The sequence below is a fragment of the Copadichromis virginalis genome, linkage group LG18, assembly GCF_057382275.1.
Source record: "Copadichromis virginalis isolate Kocher_CV1m ecotype Utaka linkage group LG18, C_Virginalis_male_GT1.1, whole genome shotgun sequence".
Classification (NCBI taxonomy): Eukaryota; Metazoa; Chordata; class Actinopteri; order Cichliformes; family Cichlidae; genus Copadichromis; species Copadichromis virginalis.
The window spans coordinates 24,474,819-24,494,635 of NC_140635.1; the positions used below are offsets into that span (position 1 = coordinate 24,474,819).

The 19,817-nt window shown below is 41.1% G+C and overlaps 1 protein-coding gene across 8 annotated transcripts in view; it reads right to left on the minus strand.

Annotated features, from left to right (window-relative positions):
- Nucleotides 1-17,583, minus strand: part of LOC146687923 (SPRY domain-containing SOCS box protein 4-like) — an 85,092-nt gene extending 67,509 nt beyond the window's left edge. The window contains exons 1-4 of one of the 8 annotated variants that reach the window (XM_085437912.1): nucleotides 4,569-9,670; nucleotides 2,767-2,962; nucleotides 2,636-2,659; nucleotides 1,197-1,383 (exon numbers count right to left, since the gene is read on the minus strand). The gene's annotated coding sequence lies outside the window, so the exon portion shown is untranslated. Of the gene's footprint in view, nucleotides 1-1,196; nucleotides 1,384-2,635; nucleotides 2,660-2,766; nucleotides 3,004-4,568; nucleotides 9,671-17,282 lie in introns of those variants that run through there. The other 7 variants (XM_085437911.1, XM_085437910.1, XM_085437908.1 and 4 more) reach the window with 7 other exon arrangements.
- Nucleotides 17,584-19,817: the final 2,234 nt, after the last annotated feature.

Here is a 19,817-nt window from a genome sequence, read left to right on the forward strand (position 1 = left end):
TTGTCATTGCTGAGCATATAGCTGTTAAAGTAGACTACTACCGTTTCTGTCTAGCAGGAAGGATTTCCTCTGGTTCAGTTGAGGACTTTAAGAGAAACGCAACACAAGTACCTGTGTTATCCTATTAAATTAACACTGGCCATTAACATTACAGACATTATTAGCCATAGCCGCAATCCATTACCTTAATGTGAATAACTACTAGTAGTTAAGGTGGGTGCTGGCCAGGTTATCATTTATATTAACTGTTAAATACTTCACTGTGTTTGAAATAGGAGCTTTATTGACCTCTCAGAATTCTTCATAAAAACCGGGGGTTCAGTCTTTAAAATGCTTTGGCACATTTAAAGTGCTGCTGTTCATGTGTTCAGCTGCTAGTGAGGGGAGGGGCTGTGTGCCTGTGTGCAGGAGTGCATCAGCAGGAGGCAGCAGAGATAGCCTCGCTGGTATCGACACTGTTGCGTTTGATCTGAATGTAATTTTTTGTGTCAATTAGTATCCAGGTATCATTTTTTTCTGACAACACTAACACCAAAATAGTATCTATGTTGATATTAAATGATACATTGTACCCAGCAAGGTTAAGTATTGGTTCTGGTGACAGCTTTAGAGACAATCCACCAGTTTCCCTTTTTTCTGAACCGTACTAATGGCTGAAACTGTTGAGAAGGGAGAAATGAGTGGCATGTATTTGAAATGACATGTACTGTTTGACAAATGTAACCAATACTTTTCCCCTCTCTGGGTTCACATATGTCCACCAACTCAGGTTTAAAAATGGAAACCAGGGGAACAAACCTTCCTTCAAATTTAAAAGCACCAAATTAAAACAGGAATCTCACAAACCACTAGAACACTTATAAAGGCTCTGCTAGGGACTGCGGACCACACTGAAAGATATTGTTTCCACAGTTGTTTTCTGCCTTCTACTGGGAGTGAAACAGATGCTGAAAGACATCACAAACCCGTCTAATGCAGTGACTGTCTGTAGTGGGATGATGATCGGTGATTGCAATTATGTGATAAAGTGATTACTAACTGCTAACCAACGCTCTCTCACTCACACACACACATATGCATAGTGGGCTCCACTCCTCTCAGACTGGTGACACACCTCATCAAACTGTGGTCTGTTATAAGTGGTGCTGACACGTGTGTTTGTGTCCGTGCGTGTCTGCCTGCGTTCATAATCATACCCGCATGTGCGTCACTGTCTGTACGGCGGCAGCGTGCCTTCACAGTATGCGCCGGCGGTGGTCCGGTTTCCGCTCAGAGGGCTGTGAAGTGGCCTGATGAAAGCTCGCACATGGTGGCGGTGAGAAGAGCCCCGATCTCCCGTCGTCACCACAGAGCTCAAAAGACTGGACGTCAAATCCTCCCGGTCTGTCGCAGATGTTTAACAGTGATGAGAAAGGAAAGAGAACTTTAGTAAGTTGTCAAGAAAATTTGCTCGGCTTTCATCCCAGATGTTGCCATAGGAAAGGGTCTAGATTTTTTTCCCCCCAGTCTTCAGTCTCCTATTACCAACTCAGCTGCCTGACAGAGGACACATACACTTTTCAGGTCAACCAATCAGGTTTTGCCATGCCCCACACCAATCGCATTGTCAAATCCCTGCTGTCAGGTGTCATTTCAGTCCACCTCCATGAAACCTTCCACTGAGCTCATTCTGGAGCCGTACTCCGCATCCCATCTGCACAAATCAGCAAAACTCACTGTCCACTCTTTCACACCTCATCACGTGACTACCTAAATGAGACTGTAATGTCACGATGGGGTATAACTACCACAGCATTCTTACATATCTTTTTAACTTTTCCTGCTGTGAACACTATTTCATATAAATGAATGCGATTATGCTCTAAGCTTCTTTTTCACTAAGTCTCGGCTGATTAAAATCTATTCACTTTGTTGTTCTTATTTCATTTTTATCCTCAGGATGGATTAGTGGTGGAAGGGAAGGTCTGCATTGCTAAAGCGCATTCTTTAATAAAAATCACTGGAGGTACCGAAAGCTTTAAAATGCCAAACTCTAATACTGTAAAAAGAAAAAACAAAACATAATTTAAAGCATGATGAACTATAAAAAGGTCATATAGAAGGCATTTATAATTACGCTAAATTTGGGAGGAGAGTCTAGCTTGCAAGAGCAAGATACATAACCATATTAAGTATACTAATGGGTCTTGGCTCTGATGTTATCATATACTGGAGAAGGGCTGACTGAATAGTTTAATGAAAAATAATCAGGATCGTATGCAGTTTTTTTTCATAGTCACAGATCTCAACCCGACTGAATGGGTGTAGGTAATTTAGAAGTGACATACACTTTATGAGAGAATATGTTTTGGATATCTCTCCTCAGCAGAGTCAAGAGAATCTGGAGCACCAAAGCTGAACTGGAGATCTGCTATCGCCTAATCTCAGTGCGTCTTTTAATCTGTCGACCATCTGGGAGGTTATGTAACACTTATAGAGTAGCTGAGGCTAGCGGGCTGATGTCACTGTAGACTAGATTTATGCCTAGTGAGCCCCTAGCAACATCTGGTCGCTAGGGAAAAATGTGTATTCCCTGACTGGTTGGTAAGTGGTTGCTGGAGATTCCTGGCTATTGCTGGGTGAATCAGACACTCACCAAATGCCATGGTGCCATGGTAAACTGGGAATAGAGAAGTGAAAGTCATGCATTACTTGTGAAACCAACACATTTCAAAAGGTGCAACTTTTATTTTGAAGCCAGTTGTTCTCCATTTCTAGTTTCACTACCGTTTGGCAAGTAGTTTGCAAGTATTAGTAGACAAGTCAGTACGGCTGGGCTATGCTGTCCTCGCCCTGAGTCTCCTGGTTTCACCAACTAGACAGCGAGATAACGATGCTCCAATAACCAGACTTATTTTCCTTTTTGCGCTGATTTGTTGAAGAATGGCCTCTGACCATTGCCTTCTCTTTGACCATCGTAAAACTGAAAGTACAAAATACTGTATTAGCTAACTAACATTGTAGACTAGCTTGTTACATATGGGCTCAAAATGTGGTCATAAATATTTTGTACTTGTAAAAAAGATTTGTGTGTGCGTAAAAAAGATTTGTATGTGTAAAAAAGATTTGTATGTGTAAAAAAGATTTGTATGTGTAAAAAAGATTTGTGTGTGCGTAAAAAAGATTTGTGTGTGGACTTAGAAAAAAAACCCCTGCAAGTTACAAGTACGGATTTTTGACCCTATTTTTCTTTCCTTCATCTGATTGGTCAATGTCATGTCAATCACAAATGTAACAATCCAATCAGAGAACAGATGGGTTTGGCTGTCGAGGGGCGCTTTTTTTGAACTGCAGGTCTTTGAAGGGAATAAATGCCCTTTTACATGCCAACCCAGCGTTTTCCTTCATCACCACGAAGGAAAACAGTCTGTGGTTGTCCGAGTTTGGTGATTTTTATGTCACAGGTCTACGTGTTTAATACAGGGACTTCCACAGCCTTTTCAACAGCGCTGCGGACCGCGGGGTGGGGGCGGGCAGTGTTTTGGAAATGACAGTCTTCATTACAAAGCTTTCTTCGTTATGAATTAGCGTACATGTTTTTATTGAACATTTGAAGAACTAGCAAAAAAAACAAACTCTTGTAGAGGACATAAAGTCAGAGATAGAAAAGACAAGGAGCAGGTGCATCTAGTACAGGTAGAGCTGCTGCAAAAACCCATAGAGCCCAGCAGCCAGCGTAACAAATTCTGGATCCTTTGCTTTTAGTTAGCAGTTAGCATTAGCAGCGTATCCTGCATCCGATGTGAAAGGACTTTTATGCTGCGCACTGTGACTCACAGCAATGGTCCTGGGTCAGCCCTGACTTTGTGTTAAACTAATCCTAAAGTAATAATGTTATTTCTAACCACTGATATACCACAACTTTTTCCTTTCAACAGCTACTGAAAGTTAGGGGACCTAGCTGCTATCGGATATTTATATAGCGATCCTCCAGCTTCAAACGGTATCACCCTTCAAGGACCTGCAGTTCAAAAAAGCGCCCCTCCGACAGCCAAACCCATCTGTTCTCTGATTGGATTGTTACATTTGTGATTGACATGACATTGACCAATCAGATGAAGGAAAGAAAAATAGGGTCAAAAATCCGTACTTGTAACTTGCAGGGGTTTTTTTTCTAAGTCCACACACAAATCTTTTTTACACATACAAATCTTTTTTACGCACACACAAATCTTTTTTACGCACACACAAATTCTTTTTACACATACAAATCTTTTTCACGCACACACAAATCTTTTTTACGCACACACAAATCTTTTTTACACATACAAATCTTTTTTACACATACAAATCTTTTTCACGCACACACAAATCTTTTTTACGCACACACAAATCTTTTTTACACACACAAATCTTTTTTACACATACAAATCTTTTTTACAAGTACAAAATATTTATGACCACATTTTGAGCCCATAGTTACACTCTTACTGCAAGCTAACAAGATAAAACTTTCAAATGTACAAATTATCGTACCATTTTTACACAAAACAAAAGATAATAATTATTTTATCGACACTCATACTTACAGACATATCTTGTCCAAGGCAACAACATTTTAAGGTCCGTATCAGCTTAGAACGATAACATTACGGTATCACTTTCCGCCATCTTTTATTTCTTCTTCACGTTCTCATTTTTTCCTTTCCCAAAGTAACCGAACCCATATTACAAAGCAGCCACTAGAGGGAGCTCTAGGGCAGTTTACAACTATAATATCCAATTTAAGTTATTAAAGGCAGAACATGGGCCATATCATACCGTTCACGGTAATACCGGTATAATGTTGGGCAACGATAAGAAAATGAAATATCGTGATAGAATATGGGTGAAACGCGCATGTGCAGTGCCTTTGTTTTCATACGCACAGGGCTGAAAAAGCATGGAGGAGAATGAGAAGGGTGAAAGCCAATTGTTGAATGAAAGTGATGAACCAGAATTGGTTTGTAAAAATGCTGCAACTTCAGTGGTGTGGAACTGGTTTGGCTTTCGTCCGTCAGATACACAACAAAGCACTATTTTTGGTAGCGCATGCTAGCAGGCCGTCGTTATTACCGTGTTTTTTGGAAAATACGGCACACTTAAAATCAATCCTTTGATTTTTCTGAAAATCGACAGTGCCCTTTATAATCCCGTGTGCCTTATGTTTGAATTCTGGTTGTGCTTACTGACCTCGAAACGATTTTATGTGGTACACGGCGCTCGAAAATCTGTCAAATGTTTCAGTACGACTTTGCTAAGCTACGAAGCAGCACCGCTTGATGGATTGTCGGAGCATTACGGCTATCGTAGGAAGGAGCCTCGTGGAGTGATACGTACTGTGCTTCAACATAATATTTCCGTATTGTGTGTGTATAACCTCTTTTTAAGTTTTGTGGATATTATACATGGTTATGCTGAGGATATGTCGGCCAATTTCCACTGGAAATGCCTTTTGGTTAAACTGTCAGGAAGGAATTTGCATTTGCACTGTTCTGTTACATTTTTATATAACTTTAATGCACTTAAAAAAAAACAGCTGCTTGTTTAAGTGAAAATACTTTTTTTTTGCACTAATAAAGTTGTGGAGTTGTAAAGAATTTTGTCTAGTGTTAATTATATCGTCAGTTATGTCGTTATCGCAAATTTTCATTTATTGTGATAAATATTTTTGTCATATTGCCATGCTCTACAAGTCAGCATCTTGAATGCAAACTACTGGTAACCGTAGCAACCTGCGAGCAACCAAAGCAGTCGTAGAGGCTTACAGAGGTGACCAATTTCATACTAGCAGCAACCACTCACCAACTGGTTGTGGAACACACACATTCTCTAATGACCGGTGGATACCAGGTGTCACCGACCAGTACCTAGGGCTAAGTGAATGGGGCTTTAGCAATCGAATTTGTAGAGACTGCCAGCAACCTATGGCAACCACTTGCAAAGAGTCAGTGAATACTCATTTTGCCCTCAATACTGGTTGTAGATGGTTGCCGATTAGTCTGTAGGTCTGTGTAACTGAGACCTAAGAGACCATTTTTAACTCTTGATCTCAATTCTCTGGCAGTATCTGAGCTTCCTAAATGAATGCAGTTCTGTACATATCTGCCTGCATACTTATACTTCAGAACTGAAACCAAAGCTGTACTTGTGCTTAAATTCACCACCCTCACTTCTCACCCTTACACATACATCACCATCGGCAGTGACACACTCCAGTGTATTTCCAGTTCTCCTATCCTCCCTGTGTGCCATTTAAGTCTCTCATATTTCTCCCACATTTCCTTACACCTCTCTTCTCACCAGTCACCTCCATCCCTCACCATTCTGCCACTCTGTAATGACTCATAATACTAGCCTCTTTTTTTTTTTTTTTTAAATGCAAACCTGTCTTCCTGTCACCTTCACAGCCTTCTTATTCAGCTCCTTCTCGCACTGTTCACCTTCCTCCTTTCTCCCTCTTTACTTCCTTTTGCATATCTCAATCCACCACCCAGCCCCTCATTTCCTCTCTCTCTCTCTCTATCCTTCCCCCTAACACCACCTATTAACTTTCCACCTTCATCCTTTTTCATGTGTTGCTGTATAGGTCTGTCACTGCATTCTTCAATTCTCCTCAAGCTTTCCACTCAAAAAACGTGACTGCCTCCTCCTTCTTCCCCCTGACTCAGTAGTGTCCATCACACACTCAGTGAGTCACATTTCTGTTCATCCTTGTCTTGACTTGACACGGCACAGAAAACATCCCAGTCCCCAGACTGCTGGCTACAAATATACACAAAGACAGAGTCGCATTTAGTACTCTTCAATGCCCATGCCCATCATTAGCTTACTGTTAAACAACACAGTGAGCAAAAAGAGCCAGCTCAAAGCTACAACCAGCTGTGCCATTATCATCTCCCTGCTGTGTGTGTCTGTGCGTGTGTGTGTGTACACATACATCCATTTTTCTGAATTACCTTTGTTTAAATGTATAATGCAGGCTTTCTTTAAGCCTATATTAACTTTTTTCAAATTGGGAGCTTTTAATCATTTTCTGGCTTTTGTCTTTGTGTGTGTGTGCGTGCGTGCGTGTGCGTGTCTGTGTGTAGGCCCATCTCCATAATTAGGGCAGACCAGCCACACATGGGTCTCCCCTGACACTTCCCCTCCAAGATTTAAATATTCATGAGACTCTAAACGCTTTCATGAGCTCTGTAATTATGGACAGAAAATAGTCAGAGAGAGCCAAAGAGAGAAAAAGGGAGAAAGTGGGAGGCAGAGTCGGAAATGCCCTTAAATTAAAAAGAAAAAAGAAAAAGGGTGACCAGCAGTATTTACAGATAAGATCGATACTTTTGTGCAGTTGTGCGACCAAAGCCAACGGACCTGCTGACACACCGGAAAGGACAGGTAATCTTTAAGGAGATATCTCCTGATTCTTGTTATATTTTTAACATAATTTGCAGTGATTGTTGATCATGCTGGTATCTCATTATGCGAGTTTACATCATTAAGAGCTCTTGATTTGATAGAGAGAGGCTTTATCACTTTGACCATTGCTATTTAAGTGCATGAGCAGATAATTTAATTTGTTAATTCATTTTTAATTTAACAGATACTGCAGTCATTACGAGATGTTTCTTGTACTCTAAGCAGCCACAATCAATGATCTTTAGTTTTTGTGATTATTTGAAAAGCAGATTATCTCCGTTTATTCCCTTTTAGGTTAGAATATCTGCCAAGCAGACTTGGGCAATAACCCAAATATGTACACAGGCTGACATGAAGAGTCGACCTAGATGTGATTCATCTCATTTGAATCACGCAAGTATGTTCGCTAAAAGCTTTTCCCTGGATATTCTAGCGACCTCTTTGCTCTCTAGACGCAAGCCTCAAAACAGCATGCGTTTTAGTTATTGCTGTCATTCAACTATGTGTAACATCAAAAGTGTTTATATTGCTTTCAAATGGTTGTGGAAAGGTAGTGAAATTGGAAAACAGTGCTCACTTTTGGACAGTCTTTGCAGGTATGTAAACAAATGAAGTGATCAGTAAATTGTATAGATATTATAACAACAAAAGAAACAGGTTCAAAATCAGATGCTTTCCAGATGTTGTTGTATGGTGGATCAAAATCTGACAGTACTTTTCTGCATTTACAATTCTATCAATTTTGCAAAGATCTCCAACACTACTGTCTGAAACGCAGCCCCAAACCATGACAGAGCCTCCACTGTGATTTCAAAGTGTACCGCTCTCCTCACCTCCTCCATACATACTGATGGAAAATTTTATTTCATGACTCCCTCGGGCGTGTTGCCACAGATTTTCAGTCAAATTCTTGTATACTTCAGATTTAAGAATGGCTTCTTCACCCTTCCACTGAGACCATTTCTGATGAGGCTTCAGTGAACAGCAGATCTGCCTGATGCAGCCATCAGGCTCTGTGTTAGTTCTTTGCTGGATCTTTCTTAGGGACATGCCTTTCAAATACAATTCATCTGCTTGGGCTAGAGTTTCAGGCCTGCCTCTTCTTCTTTTGTTCTCCACTTTTTAGTTTCCTCACACAGTGCACACCACACTCAGATAAGCCAGGTTTTTTTGTTAGTAACACAGTGTCTACAGATACAACTAAAAACTGGTTCTTTGCCAATTTGTTGTTACGTGTAGACACAACACTGGTTCATCGCCCTAGTCAGGTGCCTTTGTAATTGATTCCTTAGGTCAGTTTTAAGTGGCTTAAAGACACACACACAAAAAGCATTCCTCTGAAAATGGTCGGCTACAAGGACTGGACTGAAGATAGGTGAATAAGCAGCCAAAAGTGTGGAGAACTGTTACACAAGAGCACTTAAAAAAAGAAATTACAGGCATGTCTGGTTCCTTGAAAGTGAATTAGAAACGAGGGGTGAGGACCGTATTTCCTGGTTGGACTGGTGACTGGCTCATTGTCAGCAGAGGAGGGACAAACACAGAAATCACCTTCAGATTTCTATTCAGGATTCCTTGAGTGCCGTGTGCATTTTTTGATAAGAAATGCAAACCTTTACGCTTGTTTTATCACGCATGGTTCTGTTATATTCCACAGCCTATAACACTAAAACATGTCATTGGCTGAATTTCCCACAAGTATTTCAGCACTTTTTTTTTTTTTTGAAATTGCTTTCGCATTTAAAGCCTCAGGACAAATCTAACTTCAATATTTGTGCAAATGTGATGTGTTGTAACTGGGCCTTATGATTCTGTCTGGTCTATTTTTACTTTATAAAGAAAATAGTTGGCAAAGTCAGCAAGGATTCCAGTTACAACACCACTCAGAGATGATATGTGAGAACCCTTCCAGGATTTCAAAGAAAGTCTCTGACAGGAAATTCTTTAGTTTCCCTTTTTAGTACAACAAAATATCACCTGTCATCGAAGCCAACATTAGTAAGTAGGCCCTCTAGAATTTCTTTCCATTTCATTTTCTTCACAGCTATCTGATGTTTTGGGGCTCTAGACAAAACAATCACATGCCTTCTTTGCATTCCAGGATGAGTAAATAGATTTTATCCTCCTGAAAAAGCCATCAGATAGTCCGGTGGAAGACATGAAATCACAGTCAGACAAAAGCATGAGGCAAATGATCCAGAGCCGATTGTCCTCGCACCGATGCAAACTGATGCTCAGCTGACACATGCACACACAACAACACAAGGAAACATTTATCCTGAGCAGAAACACACACTGGCAAACCTCACGGACACTAAATCGCCTTAAAATGACAAATAAGCAGGGGGACAGAATCTCAGACGCTGTCGTCATTTATATGTAAATGAGCGCACCGCTACTCTCCTCCACACAGCCCTCTTGGCTCTCAAGAAACCACAAGATGGAGCAAACTTTCAATCAGATCAGACAAGATGTCAGACAAGATGATTGTAAGCGACAGGAAGCCAAATGATGCGTGACAAGACAGGGCATGATGAGGTGAAATGAGCTAAAATGACAGGGTTTACGAAGAGCGGGCATTAACTGAAAACGCAGGTATTTGTCACAGCACTAATGACTGCAAGTTTCCCTGTTTTCTTTCCAAGGACTCTGAAATTACGGGCGGCTCGTCAGGGCTGTGTGTTGACCACTTATTGCAGCAAACTCCCTTAAACAGACACAAATCACCCAAAATGACAATAAAATGACAAGAAGCATCGACTGCGTGCATCCTGATAAACTGGTGATTCAACTAAGGTGCAGTTTGTGGTAAAGATGCACGCAATGGTTTTAGGAAAATAAGGCACTGTGACTGCATCCCTGACATTCCCATACAAGGAGGAAATCTGCCAATATGACTATAAAGTGCACCATTACTGGAGTTACCCTGTCACTGTGATGGCCTCTGTGAGTCACAAGTACTTTAGCGACACAAAATACCACCCACACACACGCACAGACAGGCACGAACACACAGGTGAATGTGCATACACACTGCTGCATTTAAACACTAAGCACATGCCAAGGGCAGGAGGAACACACCATCTTCCTTTCTGCTTCTCGCTGCAGCGGTTAATGTCATTGACTTTAGAGTGCAGCCCTGCATGAGAGTGCAGATTTTACTTGAGTGATGTCTGTGTGTTAAAGTATAGGCTTGTGTGTCTGTGTGTAAGCATTTTTGTAAGCTCAGCAATCCAAGAGTGACTTAACAAAAGGCTGCTGAATATAAATCTATTCCCTCTCCATCTGGCAGGGTAAAAAAGGCACATATTTACATTGCTGTCCAAAGACAGGCAGAGATAAAAGGTTCAAAATACTATTAGGACTCTATGAATTAGCCAAGCAGGAAGCTCCCTGGCAGAAAAATGATGCCACTCTCAAATAAAATTAGGAGAACACATAAATCGCACATCTGAACTTGATGAACAAAATATTCAAGTTGAAAATTTTAACAGTGTAACAAGCGGTCAGCTGTTAAATTAAAATCGCCAACCCTGCGAAATCACGTCAAAAGTCAAAGCTAAAAACTGAAAGCTGATCCAGCTTTTGCAATAATGTGACTCATGAGTCTGCATGGCCTCCACGTGCTTCCCAACAATGTCTCGGCATGCTCCTGATGAGACGGTGAATCTGGGAATTAGAGGATCTCCTCCCAGTGAACTCCAGGACAGTGTGTGGCACAATTTGGTAACGTTGCATGCGCTGATTCAGTGTCACACCACACCATGACCACTTGAAGTTAGCATCATTCTGGACCAGCTGGAATCCAGGGCCTTCCACACCAGTGTAAGGTCTGACAGTGGGTCTGAGGACTTCAGTCAATGTACTATTGGCTAATGGGTGGAGGTCTTTGTGACCCTCTATGGATACACCTCTCCAGATCATCACTGACCCACTGCCAAACTACTCATGCTACATGAGTAATTTATAGTGTTGTACGTAGCATAACCTTCCCCACTGCATCTCCAGTGTCCTTAATGTCTGTCATGTGCTCAGTGTGAACTTGCTCGTGACAAAAACAGCACTAGTGACAAACCAGCCTTTCTGGTAGCAATGCCAGGCAAGCTGCATGGTGCTGAGCTGTAACCAGAGGTCCCATTAAAGGCCATCTGGCCCTCATCCAGTCTGTTTCAGTTAGTTTGATCATAAAACCAAAAGTGACTGTTGGAGGTCATTCTGTAGGAGCGGATACCAGTCCTGCTGCTAGATTGATGCCCTTCTAGGGGACTGTCTAGATGTCCTTGTGCAACAGTCATCTCCTGGTATCACCTCAACACTCCTGAGACGGTTCAGGAAGTAACAGCAAACACTTTTTTGGCAGCACGCATGGACGTGCCATCCAGGAACATCTGTGCTACTAGTGCAGCACAAATGGGCTGCTGGTACCATCCACAGACAGTATAAAAGATGGAAGTAGCTACTGTGATGCCATTCACCGGTTTTTGAAGTCATCTTTTAAAGCCTGTAGTTGAGCGTTTCCTCCATCATTATCTTGGTTGCAAAAAACGCAAAAAAAATGTTCGGAGGAAGGGCAGATATGGTTGAAACCACATTGGTTGGCTATGACTTGTGAGCGAAAGCTTGTTGGCCAATGTGCGTGCAGTTTCACACCACAGATGAGCCTTTTTGAAACATGGCATGACCATGACACACTTTAAAGAGGTCGAGTCAGACAGCCTTTCTGGTGGCCTTTAGCTCGATTGTTTTATTTTATTTTAAGTTTATTTTTTTGGGAACTTACACCATGGTATCATTTTTTTTTTCAACACAGAAGCTATGTCCATGTTTAATAATGTCTAAGGTATCCATAACATGCTACTTTAACCCTCATTACAAATAATTAAGAAGAGTAAAGAAGCTATAACCAGACCAAAATCGTAAGCACTAGGAACACTAAGAACACACATACTCCAACTTAACTAAAGCATGTTGGATTCATAGAACTAATTTACTTTTAAAGTAAAACAATCACGGTTCCTAGCCATTTTGCCCCCCCCCCACACACACACCTGAGCATGAGGCAGCTGTTAGCTTAGCGGCTAGGGAACTTTTCCGTCACACTATTTAAAACATGAATAACGAAGTTAGCTGAGTGACTTTTTCTTACTCACTGCTAAGCAGGGCAAAGTTCTGAACAGTAACCTATATAGCAAATGTGCTTAAATAACACACTATTTAACGAACCCAAAGCACTGTACAAACCCGAACACAACTGCGACTGCAGGAAGTAACGTGATCAAGGTCAACAGCAAGGGTCGCTGGAAGCTCTCTGCTGATTGGCTAGGTTGTGTCATAACAGATCACCCAATTCATTGATCTCTTATCAACTAAAAAGACATGTCTAAATTATCTATTTATATCACAAAATGCCAAGCATTACTTTCTACTTATTTTATTTCCCCGCTGAGGCTACACTACCAAAGTGACAAGGAAACTATCTAATAGCAAAACTGGCGAAAAAACAGGTGGGACAGAGCGCAATAATCTGTGGTCACCACCTACAAAACCAGTTCCTTTTTGGGAGTCATCCTTTTCTTGCCCAAATTGGCTAGTTTGGCATTCCTGAAGTTAAACTTGCTTTTGTGTTATACTGTGATGATTGACTATTCCCTTATTTTTTGAGCAGTTTGGAGTTACCCAAGTAATACTATGCCTTCCCATTTTGCTTAGGCCACAGATACACAGACCTAGAGGTCTGGTAACCGTGTGTTGCTAGGGAAAGCTGTGCACTCCGCATCCAGTTGGTTTTGATAGCCAAAATACCAAACTAGAGACTTCAAAATATAACATAATTCATTGCGAACAAGCCAACTTTTTAGTTTGGACATGTGACATTTAAGTACAATTAGAAATACAACATTTTGTTCATGCAACAGTACATACAAAGGCAGGATAAAAATTATTTCAAAACACGTAGTTTTTAACGCTTGCTCGTGTTTGCCAAAACATGACTCTCTCCATTAGAGCCGCAACCTTCTGTGCTATGTCCTGTGATCTATTTTCCAACCTTGATTTAGTTTAATTTGAGACTTCACAGGTTCACATCTTTGAGTCTGCTTCCTGTCAGAGCATGCTTCCTGTGGTACAAAACAACCTCAGTGGGAGAGGCAGGGAAAGAAAGTAATTAAAAATAATGATGGCTGATGGAAAGCCGCTCATACTGACTACAAAATGTTGTCTATCTTGTCACCAAATCGCCTTGTGTCTCACCGAATAATGAGCACAGTGACACATTGGGAACTGTGCAGAATGCAGATGAGCAATATGTTCAACAACTGTCGAAAGAAATGAGATAAAATCAGATTTAATATTTGCTTCTGTGACCAAGACGTTGATTAATTAATGAGCAATAAGGCTGTTGTTGCTTTTATGAGTTAGAGAAAGTCACCCGTCAGTAAGCAACAACTCTGACATCTTGATTCACAGCGAACTTTCACTATCTCAATCTGGGTGATTTTTACCACTACATCTATAACGCTAGACCCTATCTGTTCCGCTTAAACACCAAAGACAGGGAGTGATGAGAAACAGCCAAGCTAAAAAAAATAATCCTTATCGGGCCTACAAGCTGAATCCCATCTGCCTCTTTCCTTACACTGACTCATAGCACAGCTTATTAGTCCCTCTGGATGGATAAAAAGGAGCTTTTTTTGAGCCAGGAGAAAAGCAGGAAATAAAACAGAAAATAAAAAACAAAAACAGATTAAAAGTAAGAGAGCTGAATGAGCAAAGGAGGAGAGAGAAAATGTATAGGAAGTACAGGATTAGGTTGCATTCAGAAGAATTTAAAGTGCAGATGTAAACAAGTAAAATCACCTGATAGCTGACAGCACCAGGAAACAGTTTAAGTACACTTTTCTTCATACTTCTTTTTATTAAAGACCATTTAATACTTACTACCATACTTTAGAAAGTCAAAAAAACTGAACTGAACAGAATTGGAAAACAAATTTCCTTCAAAGTAAAAGTTGTGCCACACTTTTACCGAGGTCCTCCACTGTTCAGTGAGTAGTTGCCAAGTGTTTGCAGACAAGTCTGCATCTTCGAAGCAAACTACAGTAGACCGCAGCAATTTGCTAGCAACCACTTCTGCAACTGATTTCATCCAGAAATCGCTCACCAACCGGTTGGGGAATACACATTTTCCTTAACAACTGGAGAATCACCGACCGATCTCTAGATTTGTGCAAGTGAAGCCTGGAGATTCTCATATGGTTGAAGGTGTGAATGTGACGTTAAATGGTGATCTCGGTAGCGAACGCTAGAATAAGATGGACGGTATATATCAGCCTGCATGATAGAAAAGTACATCTAAAAACTAGGGGTGCAACGATACACAAAATTCACAGTTTGGTTCGGTTCGATACTTTGGTGACACGGTTAGATATATTTTCGATACAAAAAAAATGTTCATGCCTTTTTAATTTGTCATTTATTAAAATTTTAAATATATATTTTAACTCAAAAGTACAGTTTTTAAATGTAATGTTGCTGAAACAACAAAATAATAAATAAAAATAAATCTATCTGATCGAGAAATCACCCATCTTTGGAAAAGAGAGTTTATTACAGAGAAATGGCTCTTTCCAAAATAAAAGCTATACTATACGCTTCTTCTGGGCTATATTCTCGGCAGCATATTAAACATATCAGGTCCCCATAAGGAGAATCATGTGCTAACGGCTGTCTAAATGACTGGTAAAGTTTGTAGCATGCGTGCTTGTTGTTTTTGTCTGCTTCCACTTGTCTTTGCACTAGGATGATGTCTGCGTAAACGTGCAGTCATATTCGTTGTGTTCCCCCTAGTGCTGTCAGCGTTAATCTCATTGAAATGACATTAACGCCATAACACGGCAAATCTTCGGTAACGAGGATCGCCCCGTGCGTGGGGCATCAACATGTTAACAAGCTAACTGCGCTAACGCACTAGTTCCCACCAATGTAATTGAGCACTGCGTGGCACATCCAACATACTGTTTTACTTTTGTCCATGACACGTTTACCTTCAGGGTCATACTTTACATGAAGACCAAAATAGCTCCAAACACCAGATCTGAATGAGGGTGGGGGAGGTTCTACTTCGGGTAGCGTTGAGGCAGCTGCCATGTTGCAACGAGCTTAGCTCCTGTCTTGCTAGCTTGTGCTGCGCTCAGTGGATCTGCACTCGACAATGCAGCCTAGGCGGAGTAGTCGAACGCAGATCCACTGAGCGCTCAACACAGACAGCATCGTCAGAAGGAAAGTTGATAAAATAAATAAAAAATTTTGTATTGCTCGAAACTAGGGAGCCCCGCAGGGGACATGGGAGAAGAAAAAATTAGGGGGACATGGGATCTCGCAAAAGTCCGTCTTAATTTTTTTTTCTCCCATGTCCCCTGCGGGGCTCCGTACGATGCATATGCGTACTGAACCGAGCACTGTATGAACGGTTCAATATCGATACCAGTATTGTTGCACCTCTACTAAAAATCTCTAGGAAGCTGTTTCAGGCTACACTAATCCTTCATGTAACTGAATGGAAAAAAATAAACCTTTTCAAAAGTCACTGAAGAATTCAATATACACCTGTGTTAGCACAATGTTTAAATTGCCCAAGCACTTCTCATTGTTATTGATAGCGCAGCAGCTACAATATCAGTTTGAGTGTTTGGGCCATTAAATGAAAGTGTAAACAGCTCAAGTGTCCATAATTCAATCAGCAGAATAGGACAACAGGCAGGAGGAAAAAGAACTGTGGCAAGAACAGCAGAAAAGTGCAGGAGATGGGAATTGAGGATATGAGATGAAAGGAAACAGAAGGGAAGAAGTTAGTGAAGGAAAATGCTGGTAAACAGTCTGATCTCCTATAGTGACCAGCTGGTGAGATCCAACAGACAGATAAATGACCCCCTGTCACTCTTACAAAGCTCCGTCTCCTCCTTCTGCTTCATCATCCTCCCTCCTCTCCTCCGCAAGCCCCCACCCTCCCCTATTTAGACAGGTCATCCATCAACAAGCACACTCCACCGACCACCTTTCCACACCAACACTTTTGCCCATTACTTGTTAGAAAGCCATATGCAGACACACTGCACCAGGCACACGTGTCCTTGCACTCTTGTCTTGTCAAGTTTCCAGGGCCTTCTCCTCTCTCCTCCACTCTCCTCTCACCCTCCATCATCTACCCTTCTTTTCTCTCCTCCCCTCCCACCATCTGCTCTCCATCTTCCATGTCCTTGTCACCTTATCCAGCTTAATAAATGCCAAGGTGTGAAAACACAGATAAATCAGAGTGCAGCGAGGAAAAGCGGTGTTACTTTAACAAGATGGATTAATCTAACTGACACCTAAAATTCACTATCAAAACAGCATTTTTATTGGGCTGTTTTCAAAGTTGGGGGTTATATATAGAATTTTGAAACAATTACCTACTGCGTTAATATAAATGTTGATCACTCAAGTCAAGTGAAGTCAAGTCAAGTGAAGAGGCTTTTATTGTCATTTCAACCGTGTACATGTACTCATTTAATGACCTACACTAATCTACCCCTCTGTCACACACAGACAGGCAACACAGATATCATCTGTGTCACTCTTTCCATCTCTGCACTCTGCGATGATGTCAAAGGAGGTGAGATGGCAAGATGTGGACACTCAGGTGAATTCATGCACCCTGAGATGTCACTGCACCGCGGAGCAACAGAGGAAACTTTATCACACGACTGAACTACAGCAATGACTATAAGTTTAAATTGTGGTACTTTTACGTAAACTTGTGCAATCAGTCAACAGTACAAAGAGAGCTGATGACACGTAATAAAGAAAAACCTCACATTTTGCTCGCATGCAGGAAACCCAAATCCTGCGGGCGGTCCAGGATACACGGGGATAACACTCACCGACCTGTCCTCAATCAGTCCACAAATGATAGTTTTCCCGGGCGAAATCTCTGCGGGATACGAAGAAACGAAGTACCTCGCCTCCTCCGCTGACGACAACAGCGTTATTCCAGCGCTGTTACCAATGTTTTTGGCGATTAAGCGACGGTTTCTTTGTTGTAGTAAACAGGAGCTCGACACATCAAGGTAGCCAAGCACCCAGAGTCCGCTTACTCCACAGAACGAGCGCCGATTGGTCGCTTCAGCCACAACGCAGCTTTCTGCTTTGTCGCGATTGGGTCAAGATGGTGCTTTCAAAAGCTGCTCGTAAAGTGGGAATCCCGAAGTGGCAGTACATGATAAACGATGGCAAACCCCACTACTGACACAGTTCATTGTGTCACTTATAAAAACAGTTTAAATCGTATCTGTGACGTGTCCTTCGAAATAATTACGCCACTCAGGCTGTAAACTGAACTTGTACTGAAATTTCAAATGCCGTTAAAGCCATTTGAGCTCCTCTCTTTAAGAGGATACTTGCTGCCACTTCAGCGTTTAGAAAAGTGAGTCACTTGGTTCCTACACGTAATAACTGCCCCCTTGTGAGTTTCAGGTTGTATGACATGGTGATATCTAAAGGAAAAAAGAATCTGAAGCTTTACCCAGAAACACTCACTGTGTGAAACCTTAATCCACGTTTAATATATGTATTATACTGTAATGTAGTATATATAGTTTACATACGTATATGACACATAATGTGAAAAAGCATTATATATGTGCTATGAAATCTCCGGAGCACACTGTCTTTGCAGATGAATTTGCAAACATATTCTCTAAATTTCTCACTGTTTGTGAAGGCATCGCTACCCCCATGGTTCATGTGATTTCTTGTATTGTGGTTTCCATCTGAATGTTTATTACCAAACAGGTCAGCAGGCTGTTAACTGGAAGTCAATTAAGATATTTCACCGCAAAAGTGATGTGGTCCGCTGCGGTAACTTCGAGTCACATTATTTTGTGTAAGTAAATCAGAGGAGGGCTGATCGATCTGCATCCACTCATAAAAAGGGGCCACGTGTGATTGTGCTAGTTGTGCTGAATAGCCCAAATAGAAAAACGGTACAGAATCAATAGAAACTAATGTCTTTGGGCCTTTCTTTATTCCGACCAGCGAGTGCGAAGATGGATTATTTCAATCATCGTTTACGTACATTTTATAGACACTTTTGTCAGGATATGTGCGGAGTCGAATCTACCTCAGCATGATGGATAGAAGAGATTATGTTCTTTTTATTTTACACTGTGGGATTAAATCACTTAAATTATATATTATTCATGACATGAAACAGAAATATAATATTAAAGAACTGAACGGTGCGCTGATCAGTTCCATCGGAAGAACTTTAGCTCCCCCTGGCGGTGAAAATAGGTAAATGCAAACAGTTGACGGAGTATTCCCCAGTGCCTTCATGATCCTTTTTCTATAAAAGTTATACACAAAGCGACCACTTTGATCTATTTTCCCCAGAAACCAGTTTGAGGTGATCTGAACTTTGTGACATGGTCCTGCAGCCACCAGCACATGGGTACAATGTGATCATAAAGGGATGGACATGATCAGTAACAATACTCAGGCTGTGGTGTTTAAATAATGCACAGCCTGAGTCATCCAGAAAATATCCCCCACACCTTTACATGCGATTACATTACAGCCAGAATCATCCATACAAAGCAGGATTGATCCATACTTTCATGTTGTTGTTGTTGTTGTTGTTGTTTTTGCCAAATTCTTACACTGCCATCTGAATGTTTTCTACAATCCTCTATCGTCCAGTTTTGATGAGTCCTTGTGAACTATTGCCTCAGTTTTCAGGAGTGGTGGTAAAAAGTGCTTGAGTTATTTTTACCCCCCCTGCAGTCTGGCCATTCTCCTCTGACACCAAACAAGGCATTTTCTTCCAGAGAACCGCCACTCACTGGATATTTTCTTTTTCCAGAGAATTCTCTGTGAACCCGAGAGATGGGTGTGCAGGAAAACCCTAGTAGATCGGTAGTTTCTGAAATACTCAGATCAAAATCATGTAAATCACCTTCCTTCTCCATTCGCATGCTCGGTTTGAACTTTAGCAGGTAGTCTTGATCATGTCTACATACCTAAATGAATTAATTTGCTGCCATGTGATTCGCTAATTAGATATTTTTGTTTACAAAACTGAACACGTTTCCTCCCCCCCAAAACAAGACATTCAAACAAGAATGAGAATATTTTTAAGCTAATATTTTTGAAGTGGTGCATATAATCACCTGCCTAATATCATGTAGTTTCCCCTTCAAGAGGCCCAAAGAGTTCTGACCTATCACCTGTTGTTCCAGGATAATATAATCCAAAGACAACAGAAACATCCACATGAATGAAAGCGTCCCACGACAGATGCTTTTTGGAGTTAGTACAAGAAATTTAACAAAAAACAAAACAATAGATACAGG